The sequence below is a fragment of the Carex rostrata genome, chromosome 1 (assembly GCF_964058835.1).
Source record: "Carex rostrata chromosome 1, lpCarRost1.2, whole genome shotgun sequence".
Lineage (NCBI taxonomy): Eukaryota > Viridiplantae > Streptophyta > Magnoliopsida > Poales > Cyperaceae > Carex > Carex rostrata.
In genome coordinates this window covers 13,853,186-13,866,850 of record NC_135918.1, presented here as the reverse complement: position 1 = coordinate 13,866,850, position 13,665 = coordinate 13,853,186, and the positions used below count along the sequence as shown (strand labels likewise).

The window sequence follows — 13,665 nt, the reverse complement described above, 5'->3', positions numbered from 1 at the left end:
GACAGGTATGCTGGGAGCTGTGGTTTTTGTGTACAACAAGAATCCCTCATTGCTGGTTAACCAACTTCCATCAGTTGATCTTTGTGTCACATCTGTGGCATCAATACAGGGAGTTTTCTAAATGATATTAATTGATGGTTACCACAAAGCAGCCAAAGCCCTTGAACTTGTTTCCACTTGCTTGGAAGTACTCTTTAAGTAATTATTATAACAACGTCATGCTCAAAATAACAGATGCTTCAGGGAGCTGCTCAACTCAGATTAGCAATGAAATTAGATGAAGCGTTGGAATAGCTGGGAAGAGATCCATGGACTTTCTCAAAGTCAGGTTAACGGAGATTATTTCATTAGCTGTATATAAGCTGCAAGCTACCAGACCTATAACTAATTATTGATTATTAATTTAATGGTTGGAATAAAGAAGTGAACAAGTGGACATGTAATTAATTAAGGAGGGGTTAGTGTTGGATATCTATCTAACTAACATATATATATACACACATTAGTATCTTGCTAGTGCGTTGCGACGGGAACATATTATAAGATTAAAAAAAATATATGAAAAGATTTTTTATTGACATTGACACATAATTAGTAACTTATGAAATTAAAATGTTCTATTATTCAAATTATTATCCGTGTATATTTGAAATGTTCTAATTTGATTTGGAAAAAAAATCATTAAAATTTGGTTATTTGAAAATGACAGACTGGAGACATTATTACTAAAATATGTTATCGAAAACTTTAGTACACCCAAGTACCCAACTATTTTTTTAATATTATTTTTATATTCATCATCACATTATTATAATTCATCATCATCATTATTATAAAAAAGAAAGTATGCATGCACTTGATTTAAATAGGACTGAGTCCAACTACAACCTAAAAGCAAATGAAAAAGATATACTAACTACTGCTAAATAACTATCATGGAATTGGGACTATATGTACCAATTAATAGCAATCAAACATAACAGTGTTTGCAAGCAAAATTAGAAAAACAACAGTAAGCACAATAAATTAAGTGATCATTCTTCAAGCAACAATAGAAATATTTCTTACATATCTTTTCCTTTTCTATTTTTGAAAAATACTTATAGAAGCTCTCAGTTGTGCATTAATAATAGCAAAATACATCCCACATAGTGCTACTGTTCCTTTACATCAACAAAATCAAAACAACAGCACCAAAACTGCTCACTCAATCTCCTATCACCTATTGAATTGGTGAACTCCACATCATCTGAGCCACATCTCCCCTTCTCCCCACGCCTTGTCAGTCACAATTTTGCTTGGTACCCTTTTCCCCCTAAATACAACTTCATTTCTCTGTCGCCAAAGGTTTCAAAATACGGCCATACTCTACCACCCATTCCTCCTCCTTCATGCCTCCTAGATTTTTGGCGAACTGCCAAGACCCCTCCCAAGATTCCTCAACCGAAGTCGAGCTCCTCATCATCTTTAGACCCCACTTTTCCTCTAATCTCCTCCATACCTGTGTCGCGTACCGGCATGGGTACATAAGGTGTACCACTGTCTTGGTTTCACTCGAATTGCACATGACACACTTCCTTTGACAAGGAATTCCCCTTCTCAACATCACATCACGCGTTTAAATTCTGTCTTGCAAGAGGAGGTATGTGAAAAGTTGTACCTTTGGCGGTGCCCGACCTTTCCATATCTCCATGTAGTGCCATCTAATCTTTCCTCCCGATATCAATATCCTGTAAATCGATGCTGCTGAGTAATCTCCTTGTTGTGACCAGCGCCACCATAGCCAATAAATTAAATAAATTTGTGGTTTTTTTTTTAAATTAGAAGGTTAAATATGATATAATGAATTTTAGAGGGAATACATAATCTAAGTTTTGTATGGGGTACATACATGAAATTCTTTGATTTTGAGACTCAAGTCAGTCAGTTCTTTAGATATAGCTTGACTCATGTTCTCTTGGATGTAATTCGTACCTTTTAGTAGTTGTTTTTTAAGGTTTGTTTGTGGTCATTGATACCAGCTCTTTGGTACCACTTGACACAATGATTTCAATGAAAATCGGTGGATTCTCCCATTTTTATCAAAAAAATCTGCAAACGATGTCTTTAAAAAATGCTTATTTTTATTATTGGAATTTATAAGATTAATATATATTTTGATTTTATATATCTAATAACAACTTTTTTCGTCTTTTAACATAAAAATATACACAAGGTAGAAAATTATATATGCATATCTAAACTTTTATTTTCTAGTACTGTAGAGGTGCCAAATTTGAAATGATAACTACTAGTATTAATATATTAACACATATATATTAAAAAGATATTATAGTTGTTTCTAGAATCCTCATCTCCTTAAGTATCTGGCATGCATTTAATTTGGTCCAAATCTCTAAATAAAAATAAGTGTTTATTCGTTTTAAAGAAGTATGCATCCATATGAAATAAGAATCCAACACTAATTGGAAAATAATCATAAACTATCTGTTAGTTAAGTATAACAGATATGAATTAGAATTAGTAAATCATCAAAGGGTTAAAAAGATAGGACTTAGTCTTCGTTAGAGATAATTAATTATATTACGGCTGGATCAAAGCGAGCAGATTATGGAAATATATGAAAGAAAGAGGTTTCGAAATTGTTCAAAAGAAGAAAGAACACCTGGGATAGAACAAAAAAAAAAAAATTAAAGCAAAGCCAATTTTGAAGTAATTTCTTTCAAAGAAAATATTTTCTTAAATTATCGTACATCTTAACAATATTTAAAATGAACAATGCCATGTTGAATTTGAAATTGGAAATAAAAGTCCGACTTAGATGCTCTGAAAATTAAAAGATTTACACATCATAATCTAATATGTCTTCTAATTAACCCAATCAAGAAAATTAAAGGGAAAAATGTGAGAAATGCAAAACATGACACATTCTGGTGTGAACTGAAGTGCCTCTTCCCCGCCGATTACATCGAATTGGGGTAACTTCCCCCTGCGAGCCGTGACCGAACCATGGCCTATGTGGCATGGAGTTGTATAAGGTTCATATTGCAAAATCACTGGTTCAAAACAACCACTCAGGACAAATGAGGCTGTCAATGAAGGACTCCATGACCATAGCACGAGAATAATCCTTCTATGTCAGGCCTAGATAGCTCACAGTTTGAATCACTAATCCTGATGGCTCTGTTCAGATTAAGATGTTATTTATAAGAAACTTTTTTTGTAATTCCTTTCTCTTTAATTAGATACCAACTTGTGGGCATAATCTCTCTTAAAGTAAGACATGAGAAAAATAATTTTCAACATCAATTATATATGACCAGTTCCTTTTTAGGTAATTAACAGTGATTATTCATCCAAAATGGAAAAACAAACATTAATTTGTGGATTTTAGTTCTTACCACTAGCAATGACATCGTTTTGTTGGTCGTTTAATGGGATGAGAGCAGTGACTATAAGACCATAAATGAAGCAATTAGAAACATGTCCATACAAAGCGACACGTACGTGATACACATCAAAGCCGAAGTGTTTGACGAGATAGTAAAAAATGAAATCCACCGTGCTAGTAATTGTGCAGTCTCGAAAAATAATGATGCAAAAATTTGTCTGATGGATTCCAAGACACCCTTTGTGTGCATTGTTGGCGTCCTCGAGACTGCATAATACTGGCACGATAGAATTCATTTTTTACTATCTCGTCATACACTCTGGCTTTAACATGAATCACATATGTGTCATTTTGTATGTGTATGTTTTAATTGCATCATTTATGGTCTTATAGTCAGTACTCCCATTTTTCAGAGCATCATTCTCTATGTTAACCCTGCATGAAACAGCAAACAGAGCTTTGTCATTACTGGTGGTAATAACTAAAGTCCACAAATTGATGTTTGTTTTCCATTTTCTGATGAATAATCCATCTCCATCCCACAAGTTGTTATCTAATAGGAAAAGAATTACCACAAATAAAATTATAATAAACAGCATCCTGATTTAAACATGATGCTTTAAAAACATACCATAAAGATTAGTGATTCAAAACTGTCAGATCAAGACAGCCCAAGGAAAGACAGTGAGCTATGAGCTATCGTAGCCGACCATGGAGAAAGTACTCCCGTGTTGTGGTCATGGACTCCTCCTGTGACAACCTGATCTGTCCTCAGAAGTGGATGATGTCTTGGACCAACAATTTTGTACTAAGCCGAACATGCCAACACTGGCCCTGTACCGGTTCATCCACAGCACACAGGGTGAAGTCGCCCGGGGTCCATGTCATCAGCACGAAAGAAGCACTACCATTTATACCAGAAAGGTTCATTTGTGCTAATTCGAGGCTCAATAAAATATAGTCTGTGGAGTGGGGGCTTCTGTTTTAGAAATGGAGCAGGGGGGTTTAATTTAAAAAAAAATCAGGGCACCAAGTAGGAAATTGTTGGAGAAAACATTAAATTTTTATTGAAGTTGTTTGTTGGGTCTGGTGAGATTGAGATGAGAATAGAGTTGTAAGAGATCGAGAGGAAGAGAAAGAAAGACACTTTGCAAAAATGGTGAGGTGAGAAGGAGAAGAAGCTTGGATAAATAGCGTCAATTGTGACTGGAGATTTGGCACGTGAAGGTCACGAGCATCCACGTCACTCAACCTTAAATTTATAAAAATAAAAAATTCTGATTTCCTCTCCAATTTTGTAGCACGTTCAACCTATTCAATTTTATAGCACGTTCAACCCAATGATAGGTTGTCAGTAATAATGAACAGTATTGATGTATTTTGCTTTAGTTATTTTGACTGGTTCTTACAAACCACCCAATTACTTTTTTTGCAACAATTCTTTCCTTCTAATTTGGAGGTACCATGTGTAAATTAATACAGAGAAAATAAAAGGCGAAAAAGTCTATAATTGTTAGAATGATTCATAGGTATAAAATATGGCTCAAGACACACTATATACATAGACAATCAAACAATAAAATGAGGAACTCATTGTTCTATCTTTAATATAAAGTATCTAATAAAGTCAAAATTAAAAACATATCATATATGCTAGGTCATTCAAATAAAGAAAACAAAAATATTATGAAATATAGCTCAACAATAATATAAAAGTTTATATGAATCAGAAATAATTAATAATAAAGATCATTTTCTTTAAAAATTAGACTAACTTGTGTGAGATAAGTTACAAAATAAATTAAGATTTAGTACTCACACCTTGTCTTCTAACTTTTAGACATCCCAAAATAATTTGAGCGTTTTTTATTTTTGAAAAGCATCCTCCTTGAAAGATGGCACTCATTCACCTTCACATTCAAATGCCTCCTTTTAGCAAGAAAAAGAAGAAACCATAGATGCATTTATTGAATTCTCAATAACTCTTTGGTTCTTGCAAAAAATTGTAAAAGCCCCAATACCATGGTGGGCCCACTCCTACAAAAACTTTTAGTTTAGTTTTTAAGGCACATGGCATCTATCCGTAAAATCCTTTATCACAAAAGGAAATTTTAATCTTTGTAGGCACATAGACATAGTCTTTTATTAAAGTGATAACAACAGATACTGTACTTGGTCTTTTATTATTAGCTTCTATTTGAGAAAAGAGAAATTGTAACTGTAAATATGGAATTGATGAGGGAAGAGAAAGTCTGAGAGAGTTTAATTAGTGTGACCCACAAGTCAGAAGGAAGGACGAGTTCCTAGAAGTCAATTGATTTTAAAATTAAAAAACTTGAACATTTTTTTACGCATGTTAGTACTGAATACAATTATTATTTAATTTTCTAAATTTAAATTTAATTAATTAGAATTGTACTAAATTGAGAAAATATATTTAGCATTATTATTTTTGTGTAGTTCATAAATGCAATACTGATGTTTGACTTTAATGATTTAAGTTAAGCTCTGGAATTATTGTTGAATATTAGAAGTACAAAAAAACTAATTATGTATAACCATTAAAATCCTCATTAATTAAATTATTGGAATAATATTCTATGCATTCTTAACATTTTGTAGTGAACTTCATATTATTTGTATTATTTTTTTTCAAAAGCTTTTCTATATGTTTCTGTAACAGGTGCCTTTATTTAAATAATGTTTATAATGATTTTTTTTTTCTATAGATAGCATATATTTCTAATTTGCTCATAACAAAAAAAGAAATTTTATTTTTACACTCAATCACCCCCGGCTAAGAAAATCTTAATTAGGATCAAATATGTTACAAAAATAAAACAGAGTATTTCTATTTTTCCAATATATCTGAAATTCTGAATCTCTCTTTTGCACATTCTAGAAAAGTTGATAAGCTGATGGATTCAAATGTTGAAGCAATCATCATCGCTCCGGCGCCTCGGCATTCACCGACACCAAGAATCATTTTGATTACGATTGCATTGGTCTTTCTTGACATTATTGCTCCGATTTTTTTATTAATAGAAAAAAATAAAATAAAATATCGAAATACGGGAGTATTGTTGGATTTTTTCGAAAAATAGATAGGAGGACGGGTCGTGTTAACCCGTCCCACCGGACGGGTCTAATTAACCCGTCCGGATTAATCCCCCTAATTCCCTCTTAATCAAACTCCTGCAAAAAAAAAAAAACCCGGATGGGTTTAGAGGACCCGTCCCACATTTAAAAAAAACAAAAACAAAAACTCGGACGGGTTTAGAGGACCCGTCCCACACTTAAAAAAAAAAAAAATTCCACCCGTCCCACACTTTATTACCCTGTCCCTCTTTCCTTTCGCTTTCGGATATTTGTTTTTTTTTTTTAAGTGTGGGACGGGTCCTCTAAATCCGTCCGGGTTTTTTTATTATTATTTTAAGTGTGGGATGGGTCCTCTAAACCCGTCTGGGTTTTTCTTTTTCTTCTTTTTTTGCAGGAATTTGAGAGGGAATTAGGGGGATTAGGGGGATTAACCCGGAACGGTTAACACGACCCATCCTATCTATTTTTCGAAAAAATCCAACAATACTCCCCGTATTTCGATATTTTATTTTATTTTTTTCTATTAATAAAAAAATCGGTATTATTGCTGCCACTTTCGTACCATTAAATTATTTGAGAACATTCTAGTTGTGCTTAATTCTTTACATTTTGGCTGTTATGTCTTCATTCTCTTTGTTCTTCTACTCTGATGAAGAATGCCCTGTTAAGGCTTTGAAATGGAGATGGATTTGTGCAATTGCGCTATTATTGATGGGCGCGGCATATCCTGCTTATTTGTATTCTTTAGCGATGCCGCGGTTTTATCGGATTGCTGGATGGATCATGTTTGGCTTCCATGTGGTGGGCACCGTATAATTGCACACTATGACTACCTCTCGATGAAAGGTTTTGGTCATAATGAAGTTCATCCTTTTCCTTCTGATGCCGAGGCTATTAATTGCTGATCATTCTCCTCCGACTGCCGCCTAATCTAAATTTATCACATTATTGGTCAATAGGAAGTTTTGTTTAGTTAAGTTTGATAATATTTATTTATTTATTTATTTAACATATATCGTAGTTAAGTTTGATATGTTTATTTTTAATTATGTTGTAGAAATATATTCTTAATTTCATTTGGAAAGAAATGCAGAAAAATAAAGGTGTGCTAATTATAAAATTAATGGAAGATGAATATTTTATCATATACATATGTACATCCATTGATGACATAATATTGCTTTGATAACCTTAAGTTCTTAACGATTGTTCTGAAATCAATTCAAAATAGTTGTTGTATGTTGGAATTTTGTTAGTTCTATACATTGAATATGCATTAAGATCATGTAATTTAATTGTCATTCGTTATATCATTAAAAAATAATAAATATAAAATGTCGTAAACTCTGAAAGGAAAATAAAATTTGTATAAATTTTAATTAATTTTGCATGCATATAATGTGTATAAATTATGATTCACATCATCGATATATCACAACATGTACATGCATCAGATTTAAAATTAGAAATTATTTATGAAACTTATATGTTACAAATGAACAAATTAATTCCGTCATATCTATATACATATGTTACAACTAAGTTTAGATGAATATCCAATTGAATATTTTTCAGCATTGCTGGGTCAGGTCGGGAGGCTCAAATTGGCTACTTCTTTTTCTCCGGGAAAAGGGTAAAAAATTACGGTCTTTTAAAACGAAATGCCGAACTTGTCAGTCTAATCCTTAACAAAACAATTTTTGGATCCGGAAAACTTTATGTCATAATTAAATTATTTTAGTATGAACTATGAAGAATTAATGGAAGTTCTGGACAGAGTTCTTGCGTTGCTTATTCTTTCGCAAGTTGTGGGACTAATTAACACACAGATCCACAGGTTCGGAACACTAGAGGCGGAGAGAGTAAGAAGTAATGGGGATCAATTGAATTCCAATTTTCTTTTCTTTTTTTGAAATTTTTGGTACTTACGCTTTTTATATAATTTATAGTAAAATGCAATCGATATTATAAAGTTGACCCTATTCTCAACATAATATTTTTTATATAATTGATCTCATAGTCAGAAAATCTGAGTCCTTCCCTGCGGAACACAATTCAAAACTGTAATTAGGAATCTTAACAACCTTTGTCAAATTAGTGTGTTGGATTAGCCTTTTAATTAAATAGCTCTCTGTATTATATACATGTACAATCAATCAAGATAAGATGAACACAATTCCTTTCGTTCAGCCCAATACCTTGAAACGCTATCCTCTGCGGAGTTTTTCCGTGCGGTGCTGTGTGGCGCTTTTAATCTGGTCAATTCGTTTCGGATCGGACGGACTAGATTAAGAGTTCACCAAATTTTGAGTTTTTTTAAAATTCGGACAAAATCTGACCTGGTCCGTCTGTTTTCGAAATGAACGGATAAGATTAAAAGCGCCGCACAGCACCGCACGGAAAAACTCCGCAGAGGATACTTTTCCCAATACCTTAGCCTAGATCTATCTGATTCCATCTCTTAATTTCCATGTCCCTTCCCAAACTGTACCCTGTACCCTGTATCCTGTGCTCTGTTGAGCCCATTTCTCTTTAGTGATACAACTGATTCTTCTAAAATGAGTCAACATAGTGGGACCCAATGGGGGCCCATATGGCCGAAGTCAATTCCTTATTGGGCTCTCTCCCTGAATCTGACACCGGTCTTCGGTTTCGTGTTATGGTTTTATGTTAATTACATGTCTAACCACATTAATTAACCTCAGAGTAGCATAGATGCTTCATGTAGCGCTTGGCTTGTGTCATAATTGGAGAAGTGCTGATTTTCCACATCACATAAGCAATCTAATTTCGTTTTCATATTTCAATTTTCGTGCTAGCTGTAAATATTGTGTACAAACTTTTCTCTCTTTATTAATACATATTTTTGTGGGTTTTCTGCCCATTAACCTTCAAAAAGAAAAATAATATTTTTTTTTTATGCTTGCTGTTGAACATAAAAGAAGCAATAGAAAAAATATTAACGCAATTCCATGTATGCCAGAGAAATGGAGTCGGCATCTTCTGCATGAACTCAAAAGAGCATCTTTCGAGTTTAATAGATCTCGACCGTTTGATCAGAATTGAAGCTAATCCGGCTCATACCTATGACTCACGGGGCCCTTTAATATTAATGCGGATTTTAATCAGACGATTTATATCTATTAACACACGTTCCATTAATGCAAAGGATACAAATTCCGAGAAATGGGCCCAAAAGAGCAGTTGTATGCTAGCCGTTGAACTCGTCCCTTTGAAAGTGTACCTTCGAGACTGAATTTTTTTTCTTTTTTTTAAAATTTGAGCTCAAACTCTTGATTTTTTGGTAACTATAATCCTGAATTTTTTTGGGCCTAATCGACTGTGCTACCACCCCACGAGATCTCAAATCTTATTTTTTAAAATACAACCTAAACATCCTTTTGCCTTTCTTTCATATTTTGTTGCCAATGGTTCGTATATTATGCTAAGATCTTCAATAAATTCCGGCATAAGGCCTTTCTTTCACATTTTGTTGCCAATAGTCTATATATTATGCTAAGATCTTCAACAAATCTAGAGTCCGTTAAACATCTTGATGAACTTCTTTTGTTCTGATTATGATTGCAATTATGATTCAAATCTAGCATTGCCTCTTCAGATCTTGAATATTTCAAACAACTAGATGAAGCTCAAGAAATAATGATTAAATATTATGTTGTTTTTATCACGTATAGTCACGTTTGATCATGTACTATACCGTACCATTCTACCATGTATTGCAAAGACATGGCTTACTTCAAACTATATTTTATGAGAGTCAAATGTGAATGAAGTTAATTATATAAATTTTTCATACTGCAAATAATGGCTAATTTTATATTATCTATAGTATTTTACTTTAAACATATTAAAATTGTGTACAAGTATATAAATTTTGAAATAAATAGATGTCAATTGACTTCTATTCCGAAAAGGTACCTCCATTATGGATGTATCATGCCATAATCAAGCCAATTTGTACTTAATGTTATTTTTTTTAAACAACTATTATTCATGTAAATATACGCGACATAAGATACGACACTTCATAAGCCCCGTCGTAGTCTACCCCCACAATTTAAATTTCAAGTGAGTCCGTATATCTCCTTTAAAGGTTTCAGTTTATATAAAATCAGATCATATTTAATTTGGTGCTATTCGAAGCGAAGCAGAGTTATTGCTGCTTTGAGATTTGTGCTAAAAGGATTTGAACGGTCCGGGTTTTCCACTTGTCAATTCAAAATTAGAGATATCTCAGGAATGCAAATTCACTTCAAGTCCCAACCCGCGCTGTATTGAACCCGTGTTCAAGTGGAGGCGGGTCTCTAAACCCAAAAACCCAAAATTCAAATCAATCCATTTCGCAAGAAGAGAGAGAGAAGGAAAAACGGTCAACATTACACAGAGCGGGTAGGAGGGACACAGAAGCGGATGGAGGAAGCAGAGGTGTTCGATGAAATGCTGGCAGTGGTAGACTCGTGCATTGCCTGTGTAGGCTGGCGCTTGAGACCTCACTCCGAGCGCCATATTTCTAATGGTCTCATCTCTTTTCTTCTTTCCTATTGCATTACATCTCATTGAACTCATGGTGAGTTCCTAGCAATGCTAAGTTCTAAGAAGCTTTTCAACAGTTCATGTGCAGCCCATAGTGCGAAATGTTTTGCACAACACAATATTAAATGTGCAAACAAAAAACAAAATTACTACCTGATGGAACCAAGATGTGCATTACATCTGACAATGCTATGTTGTAAGGGGCATTTCATCGAACAATACATGTACAACCCAAGTGTGAGATGTTTTGCACAATGTATTACTGCCTGATGGAACCAGTATTGCGCCATTGTAACTCGAGTCCACCCTTCCCTATACAGCAATATCAAAATTTGTCTCGATAAATAAAAATTTTTGTGATGTGCTTCCATTAAAAATGGTATGCTTAAAAAAAATTGTGCCCGTGGTTTCAAGGAATTTAATTCTTCGAGGCATATTTGATTGTGCCTTGTTTTTCCGTTTAGTTTGTTAGAAGATAACCTAATAAATGAAATTGCAATGGCCAACTTTTAGGAAGTTTAAAAAGCCATATTTTGCCCATTTTATTGAATTATACAGATATTCTTGCTATTTGCACAGGGCTAAGGTCGGTAACACTTGTAGATTATGATGGAGTTATGCCTGAACTTCAATTTAATCTCTCTAGACTTCTTTACCATGCTTGACAGGTATTCTTTACAATTCCGAAATTAATCTTTCTTACCCAATTCAAAATTGTTATTATGTATTGCTTATGTTTTTTCCAGGAATCAATGATCCTGAAACCCCTAAGGTTATGATTATTTCAGATATGGCGTATCTAATTGATTTCAGCGGTCTTTCCGAGCTTGCTTTTTCAAGCCTTCAATTGCCACATCAGCTTCATTTACTAGATACTGAATCAGATCTCCCTAGGGTTAGTCTTTTCTCATGTCAGTAGACTCGGTACCAGGTGGTTTTACCAGTACCAGTACCAACTGCCCAGATTGGCACAGTACTGATATTTCCTTTTATTTTTTGTTTATTTGGAGCTCTAACTATCAAATGAAGCTCTTTTAACCTCTTTTTTTGCTTACTGGTAGCAATGCTGTTACCTCTTTTAATTTGATTTTTTTTTTTTTTTGTATGATGCCTTCCAATGTAGAAGGAAAACAACTGGCAAGAGAACTGATCAAGTACAAACATGATTGCACAAGTGTTTCCTGCTGGAGTAGACACTGATCTCTTACCTGTGGTACCAAGTGAAGAAACAAAAAAAATCAAATTCATCAGAGAACAATGTTTTCGGTTCTCTTTGTGTTGATCTGACAGACTTTACGCAGAATGTTGAAATATCTATCCCTACTTTCAACGAGTAATTTCCTATTTCATTGAAAGAATAGAAATTAAACCGGTATGAATTTACTAAACAACATCTCTCTTCACATTTTTTTCTTATCTTGAGGTGGTTACTGGGATATCCTGTGACATATTTGTTTATCAATGAGAAGCTAAAGGAGGGCCACGTGTGTTGTTTCGATGCAACATCTTCATATTTACAAGATATATGTTACCAGGTTATATCTAAAGAAAATATTTACTTAATTTTCTTGTTGTAGAAATGATTTCTTAAATATGAGGAACTTAGAACTAATGAGGAACCGTCAAATTATATATGACTGACATCTTTTATGCATGTAATTTCCTTTGCTAAATCTTATTTTCCTTTTATTTCGGTAGATTTTCAGTGCCGTCTGGAATAAGCATGAGAGGAGTAGAGGTGCTACTTTTACCCGATTACCCGGATCCGATCCGGAACCGAACCGGATCCGACCCGGATCCGATTAATTTGGATAGGGTATGGTTTAAAAAATATAACCGATTAAATTATGGGTATGGGTACAAAATTAATAATTTAATATCCGATCCGGATCCGAACCGGAACCGATACTGTAATGGGTAGGATATGGGTATCATTTAATTATCCGACCCATAACTGGACCCGACCCGATACCCGTATAAATACCCGATAAAATATATATTAATAATTCTGCATCAAGTTTTTGTGTTAGATAATATATTTCAGCTGAGCTATAATTTGATAAAACTTAACCAAATTTATGCTACTGTTTTACACTACCCTTTAATTACATCCTTAACTATCCCTTTAATTACGCCCTTTAATTTTTGTTCTATATTATACACATGTGACACCTGACACATGATTGTCAAATTTATTCTTCCATAACCAGCTTATTTTATACCTTTTTTCTTCTATTACATTCAATTCATAGATTTTTTTTAATTATAAAAAAGGAAATCATCATCTCTAATATTTTACTTTCTAAAAATTATATCTCCTCCATCCTCCTGAATTCAAAAGCTATTAACAAAAAACTGAATTCAATATTTTTTGTTACACCACGAGTACTCCAAACAACCAACAACAAACTAATAATTTAGAGTTATTATTTTTATTTTGCTATGTAGCATGATATATTTTATTATTTATAAACATGATTAATAGTATAATTTTTATTTTGCAGTAGTTTTTAATTTATATTGTAATGATTTATTATATGAGATGTTTAAGAAATTATAATTATATTTAAATGTAAATAATTTCTCGAATACTTTGGAGTTGTGACCTATACCCGCTCTGG

At 33.4% G+C, this 13,665-nt stretch overlaps 1 pseudogene; it reads left to right on the top strand.

Annotated features, from left to right (window-relative positions):
• Nucleotides 1–10,912: 10,912 nt before the first annotated feature.
• On the top strand, nt 10,913–12,627 carry LOC144562664 (uncharacterized; annotated as a pseudogene).
• The last annotated feature ends 1,038 nt before the right edge of the window (nt 12,628–13,665 follow it).